The sequence below is a fragment of the Sminthopsis crassicaudata genome, chromosome X, assembly GCF_048593235.1.
Source record: "Sminthopsis crassicaudata isolate SCR6 chromosome X, ASM4859323v1, whole genome shotgun sequence".
NCBI classification, from domain to species: Eukaryota; Metazoa; Chordata; class Mammalia; order Dasyuromorphia; family Dasyuridae; genus Sminthopsis; species Sminthopsis crassicaudata.
Genome location: NC_133623.1, coordinates 80,902,272 through 80,926,084, shown reverse-complemented (window position 1 = coordinate 80,926,084; position 23,813 = coordinate 80,902,272). Strand labels below are relative to the sequence as shown.

The 23,813-nt window shown below is 51.5% G+C and overlaps 1 protein-coding gene across 1 annotated transcript in view; it reads left to right on the top strand.

Moving 5' to 3' along the window:
* The window catches only part of LOC141549206 (uncharacterized), a 53,267-nt gene that overhangs the window by 6,716 nt on the left and 22,738 nt on the right, over positions 1–23,813 (top strand). The gene's annotated exons all lie outside the window — the stretch shown is intronic.

Here is a 23,813-nt window from a genome sequence, read left to right as displayed (position 1 = left end):
ATTATGACTTAGGAGGGCATGAATTATTACTTGGGCTTCTGAACTATTCCTGGGAGGGCCTGAATTATTACTCGGGGGTAGGGTTCTGAATTATTACTCTGGAGAGGGGGCCTGGATTATTACTCAGGGCCCTGAATTATTACTCTGGAGGCCTGGATTATTACTCAGGGGCCTGAATTATTACTCTGGAGGTGGGCCTGGATTATTATTCTGGGGCCTGAATGATTACTGTGGATTGGGGCCCTGAGGTGTGACTCCTCTTGCTGCTCCCCCTTCTTGGCGGGGGGAGAGTGTAGGCCCGGGCCTGGGGGTGCCCAGGGCTCTCCCTCCACCAGAGCCTTTGGCTCTAGGCCACTGTTGCTGGCCGCCCCGGTCCCGCAGCCTTCCCGGGGCCTTTCCCGCTGGCTGTGGCCACCGGTCCCCGGCAGGCCAGCCCAGTGGCCGCTGCCAAGGCGCAGCGTCCCTCCCGCGGAGGCTCCTTCGTCCCCCCGGGCTCCCTGGCCGGCCCGGCAGTGCTTGGGGAACTTCTCTCCCTCCCGGCCCCTGGGTGGGCCGAGCCTGGGCTGCTGCCTGTTTCCTTGGGGTCGCTGGAGCCCCTTTGGCGCTGTCCGCCAGGGGCCAGAGCCGCGCACCCTTCCTTTCGGGGAGCACCTGCAGCCCCCTGGGCCGGACCCGCCCCTGGGGAAGGGTGAGGCGCTGCCTCTGGCACTCCGTCTTGGGGGGGCTGCCCCCCCCCAGGAATACCCCTTCTCTCCTTCCCTGGCGTACGTTCTGGGCGCCGGGGGCGTTGGGGAGCGCCCCTTTTCCTTCTCTGGCTCCCCTGGGCCGGGGGAGGCGGCCACCAGATCCCCTGGCCGCCTCAGGGCGACTACCGGCCGCACTAACACCGGATTTCAGCAGAAAGTTCGGGCTTTGCCGCCTGCAACCCGCCCTCAGTCCAAGTCCCTCCCACGCTCCTCCCTCCACTTCCAAATCCTCCCCCACACCCGCAATACACCCCTGCCCTTCCCCTCAGCCCCTCCCCCAGCCCCTGGCACGCCTGTTACGCATGGGCAGAGCCAGACACCCCACTAGGGCTTCGGGTACGCCCGACTGGACAATGTGGACAATCCAGGTGGAATGCTGGGAAACGCGGCTGTGGGCGCTCCCGCCCCAGCGTTCTGTCCCGTCCCCCTGAGGAGCACCAGGATCTCCGCCTTCAAGTGCCCTTTCCTTGGCGGGAGGCCTGGTCAGCGGGGCCATGGGCCGGCGCTCCGCGTCCTCGCGCTGGCATTGGAAGCTGGCCCACCCGCACGGCCAGGGGGGAGTGGCGGGGCAGGCGTGGGGGCCGCTCACTGGAGAGCGCCTTCTCCCGGCCCACAGTCACAGAACAGGAGCCGCGGGGAGGGGGGGGGGGGCGAGGAACTGCTCTAGTGTATCTGTATGAGCAGCTAGCACAGGGCCGGCATACAGCAGGCGCCTCCTAAATGCCTATTGAATGAGCTCTCATAGATGTCAGTTGGTCGGAGGCCAATTCTGGAACCTTGACCCTTTGATCCAGTGGGGGGGGGGGTCCTTGCAGGGGGCGGAGTGGAGAGATGGCGGGAAAGACAGCAGGAACTGCAGGCGGCCGGGTCGGGCCTAGGAGTCCTGTGGTCCGGTCTGTCCCCGCACCCCTCCCCCAATCTGCAGGGACTTGGAATAGGAACAAAAGAGAATTGTGGTTGGGGCTTGTTGGGAGAGTAGAATCTTTCCGACTTGCACGGTTCTAGGTGCCACCGGCGGACAGCGCCCCCTGGAGCCTGATCTCCGGCTCAGCACGTAGGGGACACCCTGGGGAGCCAGCACTCCGGCCTGGGCGGGGCCCCAGCAGGCACTGGAGGCTTTCAGAATTGAAATTGAAGGCTTCTGGTGCCTTATACTGGGCAGCCCAGCCTCTCTTGGCCATCCAAAGCATTCCTCATCCTTCTAAGATGGAGCTGGGGGGGTGGGAGGTAGGGTGGGGCTGGGCGGGATCCTGCGGGCCTAGTTGGGAAGTGTTCCTTCTTGCTAGGGGCCCAGAGGAAGAGCATCTGGCTGTTGTGTTGAGCCCTAGTGATGAAGGTCTAGTGGCGGCACAAGCAGTGCTCTCTGTAAAGGAATTTACAGACCCGAAACCCTAGATTGATAAAAGAGGTTTATTATGGGGATTGGAAGTAAGGTTAAAGTCTAGTTAAGGAAATAGGTGAGGATAAAGAGAGGAGGGCACTGGAAACAGTATTCCAGTGGGCTGAGAGTCTTTACAGTGCCAGGCGGGGTGCTGGCATGTTTCAATCGTTTGCCAAGAGAGGGCTCCAGCTTGGCTCTTTTAGGATAGGGGGCTTTGGCGACAGGCTGAAGGGGGCTGTGGCTGGAGTCCGGGGTTGGCTCCGGGCTGGGTTTCAGCCAGGGCTAGAATTTGAATGGAATTCAGTGGGTTTCGAGACTGAGCCAAAAACAAAGATGAAACTGTTTGTGCTTGGGGTGGAGCCCCCTCCCTGAGGCACGGTCCAAGCAGGTTTTCTGCTGTAAAGGATCTTCAGTTTTGGGGTTCCCTCTTCACTGGTAGGACTGACCCTCTGTCTCCCACAAAATCAGGCCCTGAGTCCTTGACCCCTTAATACTTTACTGGGCCAGCACCATGGCAGCTCTGCTGGGGACGAGGAGGTGGAAGGTACAGACGTTCCTAGCCTGAGATTTGGGTTAGGGCAAAGTGCCCTGGCCAGTCTTCGAAGGCGGGCTCTGCCCGTTACTGTGTCACCCTCTATCCAGTTTCCTGCTGATTCTCAACGAGCATCCCACTCCGGGCTCCTAGATCCGGGCTCCCCAGGGCCTCCAGGGGCTGTCTTAGGGGGCTTAGCCTCCAAGGGAGATTTCTCTCTGGCTGCTGGCCTGAGCACAAGGAGGAAGACAGCAAAGCTTTGCTCAGCAGGGGCTTGTTGGGGCCTTACAGGAGAAGTGGAGGAGTCGAGGGAGCAGCTGCCGACCCCCCCGACCGTCCTCCCTTTGGCCCTGCTAGGAGGAAAGGGCTGCCTCCGACACCCAAGAGAAGGGGATATTTCTGGGGAGTCCAGGCTGCAGCCTGCCAGGCTGGGGGGGCGGGAAGGAAAATGATGTACCTCCTCTCCTCCCCATCAACACTTCCCTCGTTCCCTCTGTCATGCAGAGCAAATGGGATGTCGAAGACACTGCAGTAAATGGCCCCTCACCCCCCCATTAGGAGGCTGGTCAGTTGGGGAAGTGGCAAGAAGGAGTCGCTGCTTGTGTGGCCACTCTGAGCTCTGCAACAACCAATGTGACTGTGAGGGGACAGAGACAAACACACAGACACACACACGGCAAAGGAGGGAGAGAGCAAGGCAGAGACACAGAGAGCCAGCCAGCCAGAGGATGACACAGAGGAAATGACAGGGATACAGGGAGGTAGAAGATGGGGGCAGCTGTCCAGAGACAGCCAGGGCCTTCCTCTCTGGGAGCCGCACTGGCTCCTCTGTGAAAGGGGGACCACACCTCCACTATGGCCTCTCCTGGGGTTGTGAGCGCACTGACTTTTTGGGAAATCCTAGAAACCCCGTGGAAAGGGGCTCCTCTGCCTGCCCTGCTCTGGGCGCTCAGACCTGTTAGGCAGGCCAAGGGGCAGCTCCTGCAAAGAGAACGCAGACCCCGAGGGGCTGGAGGAGGGCCCCGGGTGAGGAGATGGGTGGGGGGGTGTCCAGGCCGTGGCTGGAACAGCCGGTCAGGGTCAGGCCCGGGGTGGAAGTGCTCCTGAGACATAACTACATGCAGGTAAGGGCCCTTCCCGCTGCCAAACGCTCCCCACACGCGCTCAGCGGCAGCGGCAGCTAGGGGACCCCCCATAGGCAGCTGGGGAACATGGGCCCGCCCCCCAGGGAGCGCCCGGGTGGGGAGCAGGGGGGATGTGAGAGGCCGGGCCCGGTGGGGGGCCGGGGATCAAGCCCTTCCCAGTGGGCGCGCCCACACCCGGGGACAGCGGTTCATTTGCACTTTTCTGTCCTTTATTAATTGGGCCGGTGTCACGTTTGGGGGGCGAGCCCTGGGCCCCCCCAGGCAGGGAGGCCCTGAGCCCCACCCCCAAGCTGTCATAGTCTGTTGGTAGTTGGAACGTTATGGTTGTTACAATGGTGACCCCTCAGCATTCTGAGGTAACCATGACAGCGCGACCCCCTCAGCTCACAATTCTGCCGGGAAGCTGATGTGAAGGTTGCCATGAAGCAACAGCCAGGGCTGGGCATGCCCAAGCCCGGACAACAGCCCCCGTACATTGTGGCCGAGTTGAGGCCTTTTCAGCTGAATCCTGGCCCTAACTCTCAGAGAATAGATGGAGCACCCGCAGCCCAGGCCAGCCCCCGCGCCGGGCCAGCCATGACACAATTTCATGGAGAAACTACCCGGGCTGCGCCGGGCTGCCACGGGCGGGGGAGAGCCATCCCCCCCCCGGTCATCTATGCCAGGATAGTCCCAAGCACCCCTGTCCCCTGGGCTGTGGGTGGAGGTGGGGAAGGCGCGCCTGGGGCCGGGCCAGCCCCCGAGATCTCTGGCCACTGGCCCCAGGCTTATGTGGAAAATCAGCATGGAGCCCTAGTAGGCGCTGGGGATGGGCGTGCGAGACTCAGCTTGCCCGGGAGGAGAACCCTGTTCAGCCCCGAACCCCAACGCAGACGACAAGCCGCGACTCGCGTGCGGAGACACCGGAGATGCCAAGGCCTGCCCGCCCTGCTGCTGGCCGCTCTGGCGCGAACCGAGGCAGAAAGCGTGAGAGGGGCCTCGGCCGAGGCCTTCCAGGCTTCCCCACGAGACCGGGGAGCTGCGCTTGCTGATGGCGGTGGCAGACGTGACCCCGCACGCCCGGCCCGACGGTCCCAAGATCTCCCTGATGGCCAGGCGCAGCCCGGTGGAGGCAGTGACAGTGGCGCCAGTGCCAGGGATGGCGGCGGCAGTGACAGCAGCAGCGGCCATGATGGCGGCGACAGTGACAGCAGCAGCGGCCATGATGGCGGCGGCAGTGACAGCAGCAGCGGCCATGATGGCGGCGACAGTGACAGCAGCAGCGGCCATGATGGCGGCGACAGTGACAGCAGCAGTGGCCATGATGGCGGCGGCAGTGACAGCAGCAGTGGCGTCGATGGCGGCAGCAGTGACAGCAGCAGTGACGAAGATGGCGGCGGCAGCGCCAGCAGCAGTGGCCATGATGGCGGCGGCAGTGACAGTGGCGCCAGTGGCGTCGATGGCGGCGGCAGGGCCAGCGGCGGAGGAGCTGAAGAAGCTGCCCCTGCGCAGAACCCAGCAGGGCCCATGTAGTGGGACCGGGAAAGGACTGGAGCCCCCTCCCCCTCATCAGCCCCCCGTCAACATCTGAGCAGGGCAGGAGCCTTGAGGGTCATCGGCCACCATCCCTTAGTCTGGTCCGGCTGTTGGGGATTATTCTTTGTATTTTAACATTTGTTGTCCTACATCCTTCACCTAAAACTAAAAGAACTTTCTTCAGTCCAAGAATAAAAATAAAGATCTTCCTCTGTTGAAATCGCCTCTGCCTTGTTTCTGGCCCCCCCTCGCCGCAGCCTGCCCGGGGCCTCCTCCCTGCCCCGACTTCCAGTGATGCCCCATCCCTTGAGAGACCCGGCCCAGCAGGCTGCAGGGGGGCCCTGGGGGGCGGAACTTGGGGATGTGGCTGGGACAGGGGCCCTTTTGGGCGGGAAGCCCCGTCTGAACTCTGCCCCCCGCTTCCCCTTCACAGAGAGGGGTGAGACCCCTGGGGCTCTGGGAAATGGGAGGGGGAAGGTACACAAGGACCGGGGGGCTCCGGCCCGGGTCTGTCCTTGGGAGCCCCTCTGAGATCGGCCGGAAGGAAGCAGCTGTGAGGCGGGCTGGGGGCTCGCGGGCTGGGGGCTCCCCGGCTGTCCTGACCCAGCCGCCTGCCAGGGCTCCTGAGGCGCTTCCCGACTCCCCCGAGGGCCCCAGTCTCCCCATCTCCGGGGCAGCCCCGGGCACCCCTCTGCTTTCCCCGGGGCCCCACAGAGCCAGGGAGCTCAGGGAAGACTGCGGGTGTGCTGGGAACCCAAGACCACCGGCACCCCAGGAAGCTGCACTGGGGGGTGGGAAGCTCCTTGGCCGTGGCTGTCCCAAAGGGCAGACCCCGATGTTCGGGTGGAGCTTCCAGGGAAAACAGAGGACAAAGGAAGGCTTTTCATCCCGGCAGTGGGCTGGGGGGGGCGGGGGGCACAGAACTCCATCATCTGGGCTGTTACAGCCGGGAGCCCGGCCCGGGCCTGCTGACTCCCCGGCCCCTCGGCAGGCCCACAGGAGGGAGGGAAGCCGCCCGGGGGCGCACTCTGCCCTGCTGATCCTCAGGAGGCCGCGGCCGAGGGGCAAGAAACCGCTGCCCTCCCTGCCTCGGCGCCTTGGCAGTTGGGGCCAAAGGAAGCCGGGCTCAGGCCGGAGGAGCTCAGAGTCCGCTGACTACGACTGCTTCCTGTTCCAGAGGGGGAAACAGAGGCTCACAGGGGGCCAGGCTGGAGCTGCTACCTGACAGGCTGCTGGGGGGGTCCCAGGTGGGGACACTGGGAAGGCCCTTGGGAGGCTGGGAAGGCCCTTGGGAGGCTGGGAAGGCCCTTGGGAGGCTGGGAAGGCCCTTGGGAGGCTGGGAAGGCAGCCCTGCTGAGACAGCCTGGGCCGGGCCGGGCCGCCCGGGGAGAGCAGGACGACCACTTGCCCTGGGAGGGAGGGAGGCCCCCCATCTCCGGGTAGGGCAGCCTTGGCTCTGCCCTCCCCCAGGGCGCAGGCTCTCTGCAGGGGGTCTGGCCCCTGGGACCCCTGAGAGCCCTGAGAGACCCCTCAGGGAGGAGGCAATGGCCCCCAGTGCCCCAGCTGCCCTGGTGGGTGGCGCCTGCTCTTTGTCCTCCAGGAGGCCTCCAGTGCGGATCCTGCCCCAAGATCCCCAATGGCAGCTCCAGAAGAGCCTTAGCACAGATCTCCAGTGACAAACTGCCATTCTCCTCCCCAGGTACCAGCAGGGGGCGGTATTGGGGCTGATTTGGGCTGGGAAGCCCCGGCTCCCTGCTCTGGGCCCACGGCCCCCACCTTCCAATTTCCCAGAAATAAGGTGTAAACCCTTGGAGCTCTGGGAACTGGGAGGGGGGACACCCCGGGGGGGCCAACCTGAGAATGTGCCCCAGCCAAGGGCTGGTTTGAGGTGGGAAGCCATTTTGAACATTCATTGCCCCCAGCTTCCTGCTTCACAACGATATGGGGCAGACCAGCCCCTTGGAGCGTAGAACTTGGGGACGGGGCTAATCCAGGGCTCATTTGGCGAGGGAAGCCCTGGTACCAACTCACTGTCCGCAGATTCCTCCTCCACAGACGGGAGGAGATGCCTGCGTCGTGGAATGTGGGGATGTGGCGCTTTTGGGGTCTGGACTCACTGCCCCCAGCTTCCTTTAAACCGAGAGGGGGGAGACCCCTGCAGTGCGGAACCTTTTTCTGTGGCTAATCCAAGGGCTCATTTGGCGAGGGAAGGCCTGGTACCAACTCACTGTCCGCAGAATCCTCCTTCACAGACACTGGGGGAGACCCTTGGGGTACAGAACTGGGCAATGTGGCTCCTGCAAAGGCTGATTTGGGGTAGTGCCCCTGGTCTAGATTCATTGCCCCCAGCTGCCTCCTTCAAGTAATGGGGAAGAGACCCTAGAACGATTCGCTACGCCTTGGAGAAGGAATGATTTCTGGGGGGTGCCCTAGGTCTAGATTCACTCCCCACAGCTTTGTCCTTCACAGAGATTGAGGTGGGGGGAGATCCCTGGGTTGCAGAACCTGGGGATGTGCCTAGAAAATGAGATGATTTTGCCCTGAATTATTACTATGGAGAGAGGGCCTGAATTATTATCCCCAAGGGGAGGCTGAATTTTTACTCTGGAGAGGGGGCCTCAATTATTATCCCCAAGGGGAGGCTGAATTTTTACTCTGGAGAGGGGGCCTCAATTATTACTCGCAGAGGGGGGGGTGAATTATTACTCTGGAGAGGGGGCCTCAATTATTATCCCCAAGGGGAGGCTGAATTTTTACTCTGGAGAGGGGGCCTCAATTATTACTCGCAGAGGGGGGGTGAATTATTACTCTGGAGAGGGGGCCTCAATTATTATCCCCAAGGGGAGGCTGAATTTTTACTCTGGAGAGGGGGCCTCAATTATTATCCCCAAGGGGAGGCTGAATTTTTACTCTGGAGAGGGAGCCTGAATTATTACTCGCAGAGGGGGGAGTGAATTATTACTCTGGAGAGGGGGCCTCAATTATTATCCCCAAGGGGAGGCTGAATTTTTACTCTGGAGAGGGGGCCTCAATTATTACTCGCAGAGGGGGGGGTGAATTATTACTCTGGAGAGGGGGCCTCAATTATTATCCCCAAGGGGAGGCTGAATTTTTACTCTGGAGAGGGGGCCTCAATTATTATCCCCAAGGGGAGGCTGAATTTTTACTCTGGAGAGGGAGCCTGAATTATTACTCGCAGAGGGGGGAGTGAATTATTACTCTGGAGAGGGGGCCTCAATTATTATCCCCAAGGGGAGGCTGAATTATTACTCTGGAGAGGGGGCCTCAATTATTATCCCCAAGGGGAGGCTGAATTTTTACTCTGGAGAGGGGGCCTCAATTATTACTCGCAGAGGGGGGGTGAATTATTACTCTGGAGAGGGGGCCTCAATTATTATCCCCAAGGGGAGGCTGAATTTTTACTCTGGAGAGGGGGCCTCAATTATTACTCGCAGAGGGGGGGCTGAATTTTTACTCTGGAGAGGGGGCCTCAATTATTACTTGCAGAGGGGGGGTGAATTATTACTCTGGAGAGGGGGCCTCAATTATTATCCCCAAGGGGAGGCTGAATTTTTACTCTGGAGAGGGGGCCTCAATTATTATCCCCAAGGGGAGGCTGAATTTTTACTCTGGAGAGGGGGCCTGAATTATTACTCGCAGAGGGGGGAGTGAATTATTACTCTGGAGAGGGGGCCTCAATTATTATCCCCAAGGGGAGGCTGAATTTTTACTCTGGAGAGGGGGCCTCAATTATTATCCCCAAGGGGAGGCTGAATTTTTACTCTGGAGAGGGGGCCTGAATTATTACTCGCAGAGGGGTGGGTGAATTATTACTCCAGGGGGAACCTAGATTATTACTCTGGAGGGGAGGGCCTGAATTATTACTGCGGGGTTTGAATTATTACTTGCACAAGGGGGCCCTGAATTATTATTCACAGAGGAGGGCCTGAATTACTACCAGTAGGGCCTGAATTATGACTCCTGGGGGGAGCCTGACTTATTACTTGAGGGCCCTAAATTATTACTTGGGGGTCCCTGAATTATTATTTGAGGGGGCCTGAACTATTACTCGGAGGGGGTTGAGCTATTACTCTGGAGAAGGGGACTGAATTCTTACTCCAGAGAGGGGGGGGCTGAATTATTACTTAGCGGGGGTCCAGATTATTACTCTGGAGGGAGGGCTGAATTATTACTCAGGAGAGAGGAGCTTGAATTGTTTCTCGCAAAGAGGTGGCCTGAATTATTACTCTGGAAGGGGGTCCTGAATTATTACTTGGGGAGGGGGATGAATGATTACTCTAGGGGAGGCTTGAACTATTACTCTGGAGAAGGGGCCTGAATTCTTACTCTGGAGGGGGGGAGGCTGCATTATTACTCAGTGGGGGCCTGGATTATTACTGCAGAGGAGGGTCTGAATTATTACTGGGGGGCCTGAATTATTATTCAGAAGAGAAGGGCTTGAATTATTACAAAGGGGGAGCCTGAAGTATTACTCAGAGGGGTCCTGGGTCCTGAATTATTACTCTGGGGGGCCTGACATTATTATGTGACCCTTAATCATTACTCATAGGGCCCTGAATTATGACACGTGGGGCCTGAATTATTAATTGGGGCGCTTGAATTATTACTCGGGGGACTTGAAATATTACTCGTGGAGGGGGGGCCTGAATTATTACTTGCAGAGAAGAGCCTGAATTATTACTCTGGGGGTCTTGAATTATTACTCTGGGGGGTCTGGATTATTACTCTGGAGGGGGTAGCCTGAATTATGACTCTGGAGGGGGGGCCTGAATTATGACTCCTGAAAAGGCCTGACTTATTATTGGGGGACCCTGAGTTATTATTCATGGAGCCCTGAATTATGACTCAGGGGGCTAAATTATTACTTTGGGGGACCTGGATTATTACTGAGGAGTGAGGGGCCTGAATTATTACTTGCAAAGGGGGGGGTTGTATTATTACTCTGGAGAAGAGGCCTGAATTATTAGTCGGGGGGCACCTTAATTATTACTTAGGGAGGGGCCTGAATGATTACTCCAGAGGTGGCCTAAACTATTTCTCTGGAGAGGGGGCCTAAATTATTGGCATTGATTAGGCATGGATTATTGCTCAGGAGACAGGGGCCTTAATTATTGCTCATGTAGGGGGTGTTGTATTATTACTCTGAAGGAAGGGGACATACTATTTCTCACAGAGGTGGAAACTGAATTACTACTTGGGGAGGCCTGGATTATTATTCCAGTGGGGGCTGGATTATTACTTCAGAGAAAGGACCCAAATTATTACTCTGGAGGGGAAGAACTGAATTATTATTCTTGAGGTGGGGCCTGAATTAGTACTCGTGTGTGGGGGCTTGAATAATTACTTAAAGAAGAGGGACCTGAATTATTACTCTGGGGAGCCCTGAATTATTACTTGAGAATGGAGGGCCTGAATTATTACTCTGGGTGGGGGCCTGGATTATTACTCTGGTGGAGAATACCTGAAATATTACATGGAGGGCTTGAATTCTTACTTGCAGAGTGGGGGCCTGAATTATTACTCACAGAGTGGGGGCCTGAATGCTTACTCCATGGAGGTGTTCTTGTATTTTTCCTCAGGCAGGGCTGAATTATTACTCAAGGGGTGCCTGAATTATTCCTGGGGGGTCCTGAATTATTACTCTGGAGGCGGGGCCTGAATGCTTACTCCAGAGTAGGGGGCCTAAATTATTTCTCAGGGGGCCTGGATTATTACTCATGGAGCGGGGAGATGTATTGTTACTCTGGAGGGGGGCCATGCTATTACTCAGATAGGGGGGGGACTAAATTATTACTTGGGAGGGCCTGAATTAGTACTTTGGGGTGGGGCTCGATTATTCCTTCAGAGGGAGGACCCTCCTCTGGAGGGGACGAACTGAATTATTACTCCAGAGGGAGCCCCTGAATTATTACTCCAGAAGGAATTAACTGAATTATTATTCTGAAGGGGGGGGGCTGAATTACTACTCGTGGCAGGGGGCCTGAATTATTATTCTGGAGGTGGGGCTTGAATTATTACTTCTGAGGGGAGGCCTGAATAGCTACTTCAAGGGGAACAGGATTATTACTTTGGAGGAGGGCCCTGAATTATTACTTGGAGGAGCCTGAATGATTACTCTGGGGAGCACCTGAATTCTTACTCTGGAGAGGGGGCCCTGAATTATTACTCGGGGGGTCTGGATTATTACTCTGGTGGAGGGCCTGAATTATTACTCACTGAGGGGGGGCTGTATTATTACTCTGGATGGGAGGGCCATACTATTACTCACAGAAGAGGGGACTGAATTATTATTTGGGGAGGCCTGAATTATTCCTCCAGGCGGGGGCCTGGATTATTACTTTAGAGAGAGGGCCTGAATTATTACTCTTGGGGGAGGCTTGAATTATTACTCTCAGAGGAAGGGCCTGAATTATTACTCCAGAAGGAATGAACTGAATTATTATTCTGGAGGGGGGGGCCTGAATTATTACTTCCTAGGGGAGGCCTGAATTACTTCTTCAAGGAGAACAGGATTATTACTTCGGAAAGGATTATTACTTGGAGGGGTTCTGAATGATTACTCTGGGGAGCACCTGAATTCAAACTCCAGAGGGGGGGCCCTGAATTATTACTTGGGGGACGGTCTGGATTATTACTGTGGTGGAGTAACAATCACTTTGGTGGAGTAATAACTCACCGGAGGGGGGTGGGCTGGATTATTACTCTGGATGGGAGGGCGATTATTACTCACAGAGGAGGGGACTGAATTATTATTTGGGGAGGCCTGAATTATTACTCCAGGTGGGGGGGGCTGGATTATTACTTTAGAGAGAGGGCCTGAATTATTACTCTTGGGGGAGGCTTGAATTATTACTTAAAGAGGGAGAAGTTCTGAATTATTACTCTGAGGACCCTGAATTATTAGTCCGGAGATGGGGCCTGAATCATTATTTTGGAGGGTGGGCCTGAATTACTACTCCATGGGGGATTGGATTATTACTTCAAAGGGGGAGCCTGAATTATTACTCACAGATAGGGTGCCTGAATTTGTAGTGGAGGGGGGACCTCAATCATTACTCCATGGGGGGCTGGATTATCACTTTGGAGGGGGGGGCTGAATTATTACTCTGGAGAAGACAGAATTATTACTTGGGGGGCCTGATTATGATTTATATGGGGAGCCTGACTTATTACTGGGGGGCCCTGAATTATTACTCAGGGGGCCTTGAATTATGACTTGGGGGGCAGAATTATTACTCCAGGGGGTACATAAATGATTACTCAGGGGGGCCTGAACTATTACTCTGGAGAGGGGGATTGAATTCTTACTCCAGAAGGGGGGGTGAATTATTACTAGGGGGAACCTTGATTATTACTTCAGGAGAGAGGGGCCTGAATTATTACTCTGGACGGGGTACCTGAATTATTACTCCGGAGGGGAGAAATTGAATTATTACTATGGAGGGGGTGCTTGAATTATTATTTGTGGGGGGAGCCTGAATAATTACTCACAGAGGGGAAGCATGAATTATTACTTGGGGGGGCTGGATTATTACTCAGGAGAGGGGCCTGCATTATTGCTTGTGGAGGGAAGACCTGTATGATTACTCTGGAGCAGGGGCCTGAATTATTACTCCTGGGGGGCCCTGAAGAATTACTTTTGGTTGGGGCACCTGAATTATTACTCAGGGAGTTGGATTATTACTCAGGAGAGAGTGGCCTGAATTATTACTCTGGAGGGGGGGCCTGAATGCTTACTCCAGAGAAGGGGGCTTAAATTATTAGTCGTGTGGCCTGGATTATTATTCTGGAGAGAGGGGCCTGAATTATTACTCATGGAGGGCTGTATTGTTTCTCGGGGGGGGGGCATGTTATTACTCAGAGAGGGGGAGACTGAATTATTACTTAGGAGGCCTGAATTAGTATGCCAGGAGGAGGCTTGATTATTACTTTGGAGGGAAGGCCTGAATTATTACTCCTGAGGGGAGGAACTGGATTATTATTCTGGAGGGAGGACTTGAGTTATTACTCGAGATGGGGCCTGAATTCTGGAGGTAGGGCCTGAATTATTACTTCGGAGGGGAGCCTGATTTATTATTCACAAAGGGAGGGTCTGAATTATTAGTCGGGGGGGGGACCTGAATTATTACCCTGTGTGGGGCTGGGTTATCACTTTGGAGGGGGGGGCTAAATTATTACTTGGAGGGGCCTGTATTATTACTCCAAGGGGGGCATTTGAATTACTACTACATGGGGGACTGGAATATTACTTCGATGGGGGAGCCTGAATTATTAGTCACAGAGAGTGTGCCTGAATTATTAGTCAGAGGGACCTCAATCATTACTCTGTGTGGGGCTGGGTTATCACTTTGGAGGGGGGTGGCTAAATTATTACTTGGAGGGGCCCAAATTATTACTCTGCAGAAGAGGCCTGAATTCTTACTCTGGAGGGAGGGGCCTGAATTATTAATGTGGGGCCCCTGGATTATTACTCAGGAGAGAGGCGCCTGAATTATTACTCACGGAGGGGGGAGCTATATTATTACTCCAGCAGGCCAGAATAATTACTTTGGGGGGTGGATTATTACTTCGGAGAGAGGCCCTGAATTATTACCTGTAGGGAGGGGCTTGAATTATTACTCAAAGTGGGGAACATGAATTACTATTCTAGGGAGCCTGAATTATTAGTTTGGAGAGGGGGCTTGAATGAATTATTTAGGGTTAAAGGTCACTTTGGAATGAAGGGACCTGGATTATTACTCCAAAAGGAGGCCTGAATTATTAAGGGGTGGGGCTTGAATTAATACTTGTGGAGAAGGGGTATGAATTACTACTCGGGGGACCTGAATTATTACTCCTGGGGGCCCTGACTTATTATTGGGCAACCCAGAATTATTACTGGTGGGGCCTTAATTATGACTCAGGGGGCCTGAATTGTTACTCAGGAAAGGAGGCCTGAATTATAACTTTGGAGGGGGGGCCTGAATTATTATTCATGGGGGAACCTGAATTATTACTTGGGGGGCACATAAATTATGGTACATGAATTATTACTTGGGGGGCTTGAAATCTTATTCATGGAGGGGAGGGCCTGAATTATTACTCACAGAAGAGGCCCTGAATTATTAATCGGGGGCTCCTGAATTATTCCTCTGGTGGGGCTGGATTATTACTCTGGAGGGGGAAGCCTAAATTATTACTCTTAGGGGGCCTGATTTTTTGTTGGGGGTTTCTGAATTATTATTTGGGGGGCCTTGAAATATTACTTGTGGATGCCTGAATTATTACTCAGGGGGGGCATTGAATTAAAACCATAGGGGTGGGCCCTGAGTTATTGCTCAGGAGGGGGGACCTGATTTATTATTCCAGAGGGGGGGCCTGAATTATTACTCGCAGAGGGGAAGCCTGAATTATTATTCCTGGGGGCACTGACTTATTATTGGGGGACCCAGAATTATTACTGTTGGGGCCTAAATTATTATTCCAGGGTCTGCCTGAATGATTACTTCGGGGGGGCCTCAACTATTACTCTGGCGAGGGTGTCTGAATTATTACTCAGGAGAGAGGACCTGAGTTATTACTCAGGGGGACTTTAATTATTACTCAGGGGGTGGGCCTGAATGATTACTCCAGGGGTGGCCCGAATGATTTCTCTGGAGAAGTGGCCTAAATTCTTATTCTGGAAGGTGTGGCCTAAATTATTACTCACAGAGGAAGGGTGTGAATTATTACTCCTGGGGGCCCTGACTTATTATTTAGGGACCCAGAATTATTACTGCCGGGGCCTTAATTAGGACTTGGGGGATCTGAATTATTAGAGGGTCTGAATTGTTACCCTAGGGGGCCTCAATTATTATTCAGGAAAGGAGGCCTGAATTATAACTGTGGAGGGGGGCCCTGAATTTATGGAGGGGAGGCCCTGAAGTATTCCTCACAGAGGTAGGGCCTGAATTATATTTCCAGGGAGCCAAATTATTACTTTGAAATGGAGGGGGGGCCTGGAATATTAATCTGGAGAGAGGGGCCTGAATTATTGCTCTGGTGTGGGGACTTGAATTATTAGTTGGAGACCCTGAATTATTACTCTGAGGGTGCCTGGATTACCATTTTGGAGGAGGGCCTGAATTATTACTCTGAAGGGGGACCATGAATTGTTACTCAGGAGTGGATTGAACTATTACTCTGCAGAGGGTGCCTGAAGTATTACTCTGCATGGGGGGGGCCTGAATTATTACTTTGGAAAGGGGGGCTGTAGTATTATTCCATACTAATTACTCACAGAAGGTGGTGCTGAATTATTACTTGGGGGGCCTGAATTTTGACTCCAGGGAGCTGGGTTATTACTCTGGGGGGTCCTGAATTATTACTTTGGAAGTGGCTCTGAATTATTACTGGGGAGAAGGGGCCTGTATTATTACTCTGTGGGGGACTAGATTATTACTTTGCAGCAGTAGCCTGAATTGTTACTCAGAGAGGGTGCCTGAATTATTAGTTGGGGCGCCTCAATCATTGCTCCGTGGGGGACTGGATTATCACTTTGGAGGGGGTCCTGAATTATTACTTGGAGGGGCCTGAATTCCTACTCGGGGGGAGGCTGAATTATTAATCCAGAAGGTAGTAACTGAATTGTTATTCTGTAGGGGAGGGCCTGAATTATTACTGGTAGAGGGGATTAAATTATTACTCTGGAGAGGGGGTCCTGAAATATTACTTGGTTAGCATGAATTATGACTTATGGGGCGGCCTGACTTATTACTATGGGACCATAAATTACTCAGGGGGCCTTGAATTATTACTTGTGGCCTGATTTATAATTGGAGGGCCTGAATGATTACTTCGGCGGGGGGGAGCCTGAACTATTACTCTGGAAGTAGGGGTCCTGAATTATTACTTTGGAGGGGGGGGTCCTGTATTACTACTCCGTGTGGGACTGGATTATTACTTCGCAGCAGGAGCCTGAACTATTACTCAGAGAGGATACCTGAATTATTAGTGGGGGGGCCCCCAATCATTGTTCCGTGGGTGGCTGGATTATCACTTTGGAGGGAGGGCCTGAATTATTACTTGAAGGGGGACCCTGAATTATTACTGGGGAGGGCCTAAATTATTACTAGCTGGGGGGGGCAAAATATTATTCACAGAGGGGGACCTTGAATTATTTCTCCCGGGAGCTGGATTATTATTGTGTAGGGAGGGGCCTGAATTATTACTTCAGACGGGAGGGCCTGAATTACTACTCTGTGGGGGGCTGGATTATCACCTTGGAGGGGGGGGGGCCTGAATTATTGCTTGGAGGGGCCTGAATTTTTATCCCGGAGAGGAGGCCTGAATGATTACTTGGGGGCTTGAATTATGATTCCAGAGAGGGGCTCTGGGGCCTGAATTATTACTCAAGTGGACTGAATTATTATTCCAGGGGGTGCCTGAATGATTACTCTGGGGGGCCTGAACTATTACTCTTGAGAGGGGGCCTGAATTCTTCCTCCAGAGGGAGGACCAGAATTATTACTCTGGAGGGGGGTCTGAATTATTACTTTGGAGGGGGCTTGAATTACTACTCTCTGGGGGACTGGATTATTACTTCTGAGGGAGAAGCTGAATTATTACTCATAGGGAGGGTGCCTGAATTTTTAGTTGAGGGAGCCTCAATTATTACTCTGTGGGGGGGCTGGATTATCACTTTGGAGGGGGGCCTGAGTTATTACTGGAGGGCCTGAATTATTATTCAGGAGAGAGGGGCTTGAATTATTACTCACAAAGGGGGAAGTTGAATTATTACTCAAGGGGGTCCTGAATTATTACTCTTGGGCGGGCTGGATTATTACTCTGGAGGATGGAGCTTAAATTATTACTCCTAGGGGGGCCTGACATTTTTGTGGGACCCTTAATTATTATTCCAAGGGCTCTGAATTATGACTTGGGGGGGCCTGAATTATTACTTGTGGGTACATGAATTATTACTTGGGGGACTTGAAATATTATTCATGGAGGGGGGCCTGAATTATTACTTGGGGGGTCTGAATTATTACTGTGGGGCCTGAATTACTACTCAGGAGGAGGGCCCTGAATTATAACGTGGGAATGATTACTCCATGGGCAGCCTGAACTCTGGAGAGGGAGCCTGAATTCTTACTCCAGAAGGGGGTACCTGAATTATTACTGCAGGGGGCCTGGATTATTACTTTGGAGACGGGTCCTGAATTATTACTCTGGAGAGGGGGGCCTGAATTATTACTCTGGAGTGGGGACCTGAATTATTAGTTGGTGGGGCCTGAATTATTACTCCATGGGGAGGCTGGATTATCACTTCGGAGTGGGGGCCTGAATTATTACTTTGGAGGGGGGGCTGTAGTATGACTCACAGAAGGGGGTGCTTAATTATGACTCCAGTGGGGCCTGGATTTTTACTCAGGGGGTGCTAAGTTATTACTTTGGGGAGCCTGAATTATAACTCTGGTGGGTCCTGAATTATTACTCTAGAGTGGGGCCCTGAATTATTACTCCTGGCTTGGGCCTGACTTATTATTTTGAGACCCTTAATTATTATTCATAGGGAACTAAATTATGACTCAGGGGGTCCTGAATTATTACTCTAGGTGGTACCTGAATGATTACTCTGTGGAACCTGAGCTATATCTCTGGAGAGGGGGCCTGAATTCTTACTCTGGAAGGCGGTCCCTGGATTATTACTTTGGAGGAGGGCCTGAATTATTACTCAGCTGAGAGGGGCTTGAATTATTACTCGCAAAGGGGGAGCCTGAATTATTACTCAGGGATTTGGATTATTACTCAGGAGATAGTGGCCTGAATTATTACTTGTGGGGATCTGTATTATTACTCTGGAGTTGGGGCCATACTATTACTCACAGAGGGGGGATGGAATTATTACTTGAGGGGCCTGAATTATTACTTCAGGGTGGGGCTGGATTATTACTTTGGAGGGAGAGCATGAATTATTACTCGGGGGGCTGAATTATTACTCTGGTAGTGCCTGAATTATTCCTGGGGAGGCCTGAATTATTACTCTGAAGGGAGGCCTGAATGCTTACTCCAGAGAAGGGGACCTAAATTATTACTTGTGAGGCCTGGATTATTACTCCAGAGAGAGGGGCCTGAATTATTACTCATAGAGGGGCTGTATTGTTACTCTGGAGGGGTGGCCATGCTATTACTCAGAGAGGGGGGGACTGAATTATTACTTGGGGGACCTGAATTAGTACACTGGGGGGAGGCTTGATTATTAAATAAAAGGGAGGGCCTGAATTATTACTCTGGAAGGAGGGCCTGAATTGTAACTCAGGGGTGACCGGAATTATTATTCTGGGGGGGCCAGAATTATTATTCCAGATGGCGTGACTGAATTATTACTCATGGGAGGAGCCTGAATTATTATTTGCAGAGGAGAAGTCTGAATTATTACTTGGGGTGGGGGAAACTGGATTATTACTTCAGAAGGAAGGCCTGAATTATTGCACTGGGGGGGTGCCTGAATGATTAGTCTGGGGCCCTGAATCATTACTCTGGAGGGGAAGAACTGAATTATAATTCCCAAGAGGGGCCCTGAATTATGACTTGGGTGGATGTGAATTATTACTCAGGGGGGCTGAATTATTACTCTGGGGATGTCTGAATTATTCCTAGCAGGGCCTGAATTATTGCTCTGGAGGGGGGGACTTGAATTATTACTGATGGGGGAGCCAGAATTATTACACAGGGGTGCTGAATTATTACACTGGGGGCCTTAAATATAACTCTGGGGGGTCTTGAATTATTACTCCATAGGGGGGCTCTGAAGTATTACTCACAGAAGTAGGGCCTGAATTATTACTCCAGGGAGCTGGATAATTACTTTGGAGGGGGTCCTGAATTATTACTCTGGAGAGAGGGGCCTGAATTAATGCTCTGGTATTTGGGCCTGAATTATTACTCTGTGGGGGCCTGGATTACCATTTTGGGGGGGGAGCCTGAATTATTACTTTGCAAAGGGGGGGCTGTACTATTACTCACCAAAGGAGGTACTGAATTATTACTTGGGGGCCTGAATTATGACTCTGGGGGTTCTGGGTTATTACTCTAGGGGTGTTGAATTATTACTCCTGGGAGGCCTGAATTATAACTCTGGGGGGTTATTATTACTTTGGATGGGGACCCTAAATTATTAATGGGGAGGGCCTGAATTATTTCTCATGGGGGGTGGGGTAAAGTATTACTCACAGAAGGGGAGCCAGATTATTATTTTGGAGGCGGGGTCTGAATTATTACTCTGGAGTGGGGCCTTGAATTATTAATCCTGGTTTGGGCCAAACTTATTATTGGGGGACCCTTAATTGTTATTCATAGGGCCCTAAATTATGACTTGGTGGGTCCTGAATTATTACTCGTGGAGGGCCTAAATGATTACTCCGGGGGAGGGGGCTGAACTATCACTCTGGAAATGGGGCCTGAAATATTACTCTGGAAGGGGGGCTCTGAATTATTACTTTGGAGGGGGGTTTGTATTGCTACTCTGTGGGGGACTGGATTATTACTTTGCAGCGGTAGCCTGAATTATTACTCAGAGAGGATGCCTGAATTATTAGTTGGAAGGGGCCTCAATCATTGCTCCATGGGGAGCTGGATTATCACTTTGGAGGGGGGGCCTGAATTGTTACCTGGAGGGGCCTGAATTCTTACTGGGGGGGTTGAATTATTAATCCAGAGGGGAGGAACTGAATTATTATTCTGTAGGGGAGGGTCTGAATTATTATTCTGGATGGGGGCTTGAATTATTACTCTAGAGGGGGACCCTGAATTATAACTAGGGAGGGCTTAAATTATTACTAGCCAGGGGGCAAAGTATTACTCATAGAGGGGGAGCCTGAATTATTTCTCCTGGGAGCCCGATCATTACTATGGAGGAGGGGGGCCTGAATTATTACTTCGGACGGGGGGCCTGAATTACTACTCTGTGGGGGACTGGATTATTACTTTGCAACAGGAGCCTGAATTATTACTCACAGGGAGGGTGCCTGAATTATTAGTTGGGGGGGGGGGCTTAATCATTACTCTGTGTGGGACTGGATTATCACTGAATTTTTACTCTGGAAAGGAGGCCTGGATGATTACTCAGAGGGGTGCCTGAACTATTACTCTTGAGAGGGGGCCTTAATTCTTCCTCCAGAGGGGGGGGGCAGAATTATTTCTCTGGAGAGGAGGGCCAAATTTTTACTTGGGGGGGTTGAATTATTACTTTGGAGGGGGGGGCCTGAATTACTACTCCATGGGAGACTGGATTATTACTTGGAAGGGGGAGGCTGAATTATTAGTTAAAGAGAGGGTGCCTGAATTTGTAGTCAAGGGGGCCTCAATCGTTACTCTTTGGGGGGCTGGATTATCACTTTGGAGGGGGCCTGAATTATTACTGGGGGGCCTGAATAATTACTTAGGAGAGAGGGGCTTGAAATATTATTCACAAAGGGGGAGCCTGAATTATTACTCAAGGGGGTCCTGAATTATTACTCTTGGTCAGGCTGGATTATTACTCTGGAGGAGAGGGCTTAAATTATTACTCCTGGGGGGGGCCTGACTTATTGTGGGATCTTTAATTATTATTCCAAGAGCTCTGAATTATTACTCGGGGGGGCCTGAATTATTACTTTTGGGGTTTGAAATATTACTCATGGAGGGGGGCCTGAATTATTACTCCCAGAAAAGGCCCTGAATAACTAATCGGGGGGGGTCTTGAATTATTATTCTGGTGGGGCTGGATTATTACTCTGGAGGGGGAAGTATGAATTATTACTCTTAGGGGGACCCTGAAATATTATTTGCAGGTATCTGAATTATTACTGGGGGGGGCAGCTGAATTAATACCGTGGGGGCATGGCCTGAATTATTACTCTGGGGGGGGTCCTTGAATTCTTACTCCAGAGTGGGGGGCCTGAATTATTACTTGCAGAGGAAGGGCCTGAATTATTACTCTGGGGGACTGAATTATTACTCCTGGGGGCCCTGACATATTATTGGGGGACCCAGAATTATTACTGGTGGGGCCTTAATTATGATTCAGGGGACTGAATTATTACTCCAGGGGCTGCCTCAATGATTACTCCGGGGGGATGGGGGGTGCCTGAACTTTTACTTGCAGAGGAAGAGGCTGAATTATTACTTGGGGGACATGAACTATTACTAATGAGGGCCCTGACTTACTATTGGGGGACCCAGAATAATTACTGGTGGGGCCTTAATTATGACTTGGGGAGGCCCTGAATTATTATTCTAGTGACTGCCTGAATGATTACTCCAGGGGGCCTGAACTATTACTCTGGCAAGGGGCCCTGAATTATTACTCCAGAGAGAGTACCAGAATTGTTACTCAGGGGCACTTTAATTATTACTGGGGGGAGTGTGGGTCTCCATGATTACTCCAGGGATGGCCTGAGCTATTTCCAGGGATGGCCTGAGCTATTTCTCTGGAGAAGGGGCCTGAATTTTTACTCTGGGGAGGGGGCTGAATTATTACTCACAGAGGAAGTGCCTGAATTATTACTCCTGGGGGCCCTGCCTTATTATTACTGGTGGAGCTTTAATTATGATTTGGAGGGGCCTGAATTATTACTTGGGGGGTCTTATTATTCTGGGGGGCTGAATTATTACTCAGGAGAGGGGGCCTGAATTATTACTGTGGAGGGGAGCCAGAATTATTACTCATTAGGGGGAACCTGAATTATTACTCATGGTGGGCCTGAATGATTACTCCAGGGGTCTTGGACTATTACTATGAATAGGGGGCCTGAATTCTTACTCCGGATATGGGTGCCTGAAATATTTACTGCAGGGGGCCTGGATTATTACTTTGGAGATGGGTCCTGAATTATTACTCTGGAGAGGGGGCCCTGAATTATTGCTCTGGAGTGGGGACCTGGATTATTACTTCAAAGAGGTAGAATGAATTATTACTCTCACAGAGGGGCCTGAATTATTAATCAGACGGGCTTGAATTATTACTGCATGGGGGTTGGATTATCACTTCGGAACAGGGCCTGAATTATTACTTTGGAGGGGGTCTGTAGTAGCACAGAAGGGGATGCTGAATTATGACTGGTGGGGCCTGGATTTTTACTCGGGAGTGGTAAATTATTACTCTGGGGGGGCCTGAATTATAACCCTGGGGGGTCCTGAATAATTACTTTGGAGGAGGACCCTGAATTATTATTCGCGGTGGGGCAAAGTATTACTCACAGAGGGGAGCCTGAATTATTTCTCCCAGGAGATGGATTATTTCTTTGGAGGGGGGCGGTCTGAATTATTACTCTGGAGTGGGGCCCTGAATTATTACTTCTGTCTTGGTCAGGACTTATTATTGCAAGACACTTAATTATTATTTGTAGGGCCCTAAATTATGACTCAGGGGGTCCTGAATTATTACTCTAGATGGTGCCTGAATAATTATTCTGTGGAGCCTGAGCTATATCTCTGGAGATGGGGCCTGAATTCTTACTCAGGAGAGCCTGCATTATTACTCCTGGGGGCCATGATTGGTGGACCCAGAATTATTTTCTTAGTAATCTTTGATGTACGTTTAAATGTAGAGAAGATAATGCAGTATGAACCGAATGGTAATTAATGGAAATATGATAGAATGCACTGATAACTCTAATGTCCCGAAATGCACTAGAAACACTGAGAAAACTGCCCAATTAAGACTACAATTATGGAATCATTGTTTTACCCGTATAATAAAATAGGGTTTTCAAATACATTGCCAGCAAAAGAATAGATGGACCATTAGTCAACTGATTCATTCGTTTCACGTTTGCAAACAAAGGTAAAATAAAAGGAAGAAAAACAATGACGAATGAATTGCAATGCAAATGTAGAAAACCATTTAGGCTTCCATTTTAATTTCCAGGAAAGATGTAGCAGGTTCAGTATATTGAGGTTTTCCTAGCAGATACCCATTCAATTCGATCTTTCTTATGCAGGCAGAAATGCTTTCCCATGTTAAAAAGGGACAGTTGTGAGTTTAAGAAAAGAATCTGAAAAGATTGAAGCTCCAGAAAAGGATCTAGAGAAGGGTTGGTTTTAGAGAGAGGAACTAGAAGAGAATCTAGAAAAATCATTTTCTGGATTGAGGCTCTAGAAAAGAATCTATACAAGAGTTGTTTATAGAAAGCAGATCCAGAAAGGAATGTAGAAAAGATTGAGCATCCAGAAAATAATCTAGAAAACATTGGGGATTTTTTTTTTGATTGAGGTTCTAGAAAAGAGTGGTTTCTAGAGAGAGGCTCCCAGAAAGAATCTAGAAAAGATTTGAAAAATCTAGAAAAGAATGTGTTCTGGATGGAGGCTCTAAAAACGTATTTAGAAAAGAATTTTTCTAGAGAGAGGATCCATTAAAAAAAAAAAATCTAGAAAAAAATGTTTTCTGGATTGAGGCTCTAGAAAAGAGTTCTTTCTAGAGAGAGAATCCCAAAAAGAAACTAGAAAAAAAGTTTTATAGATTGAGGCTTTAG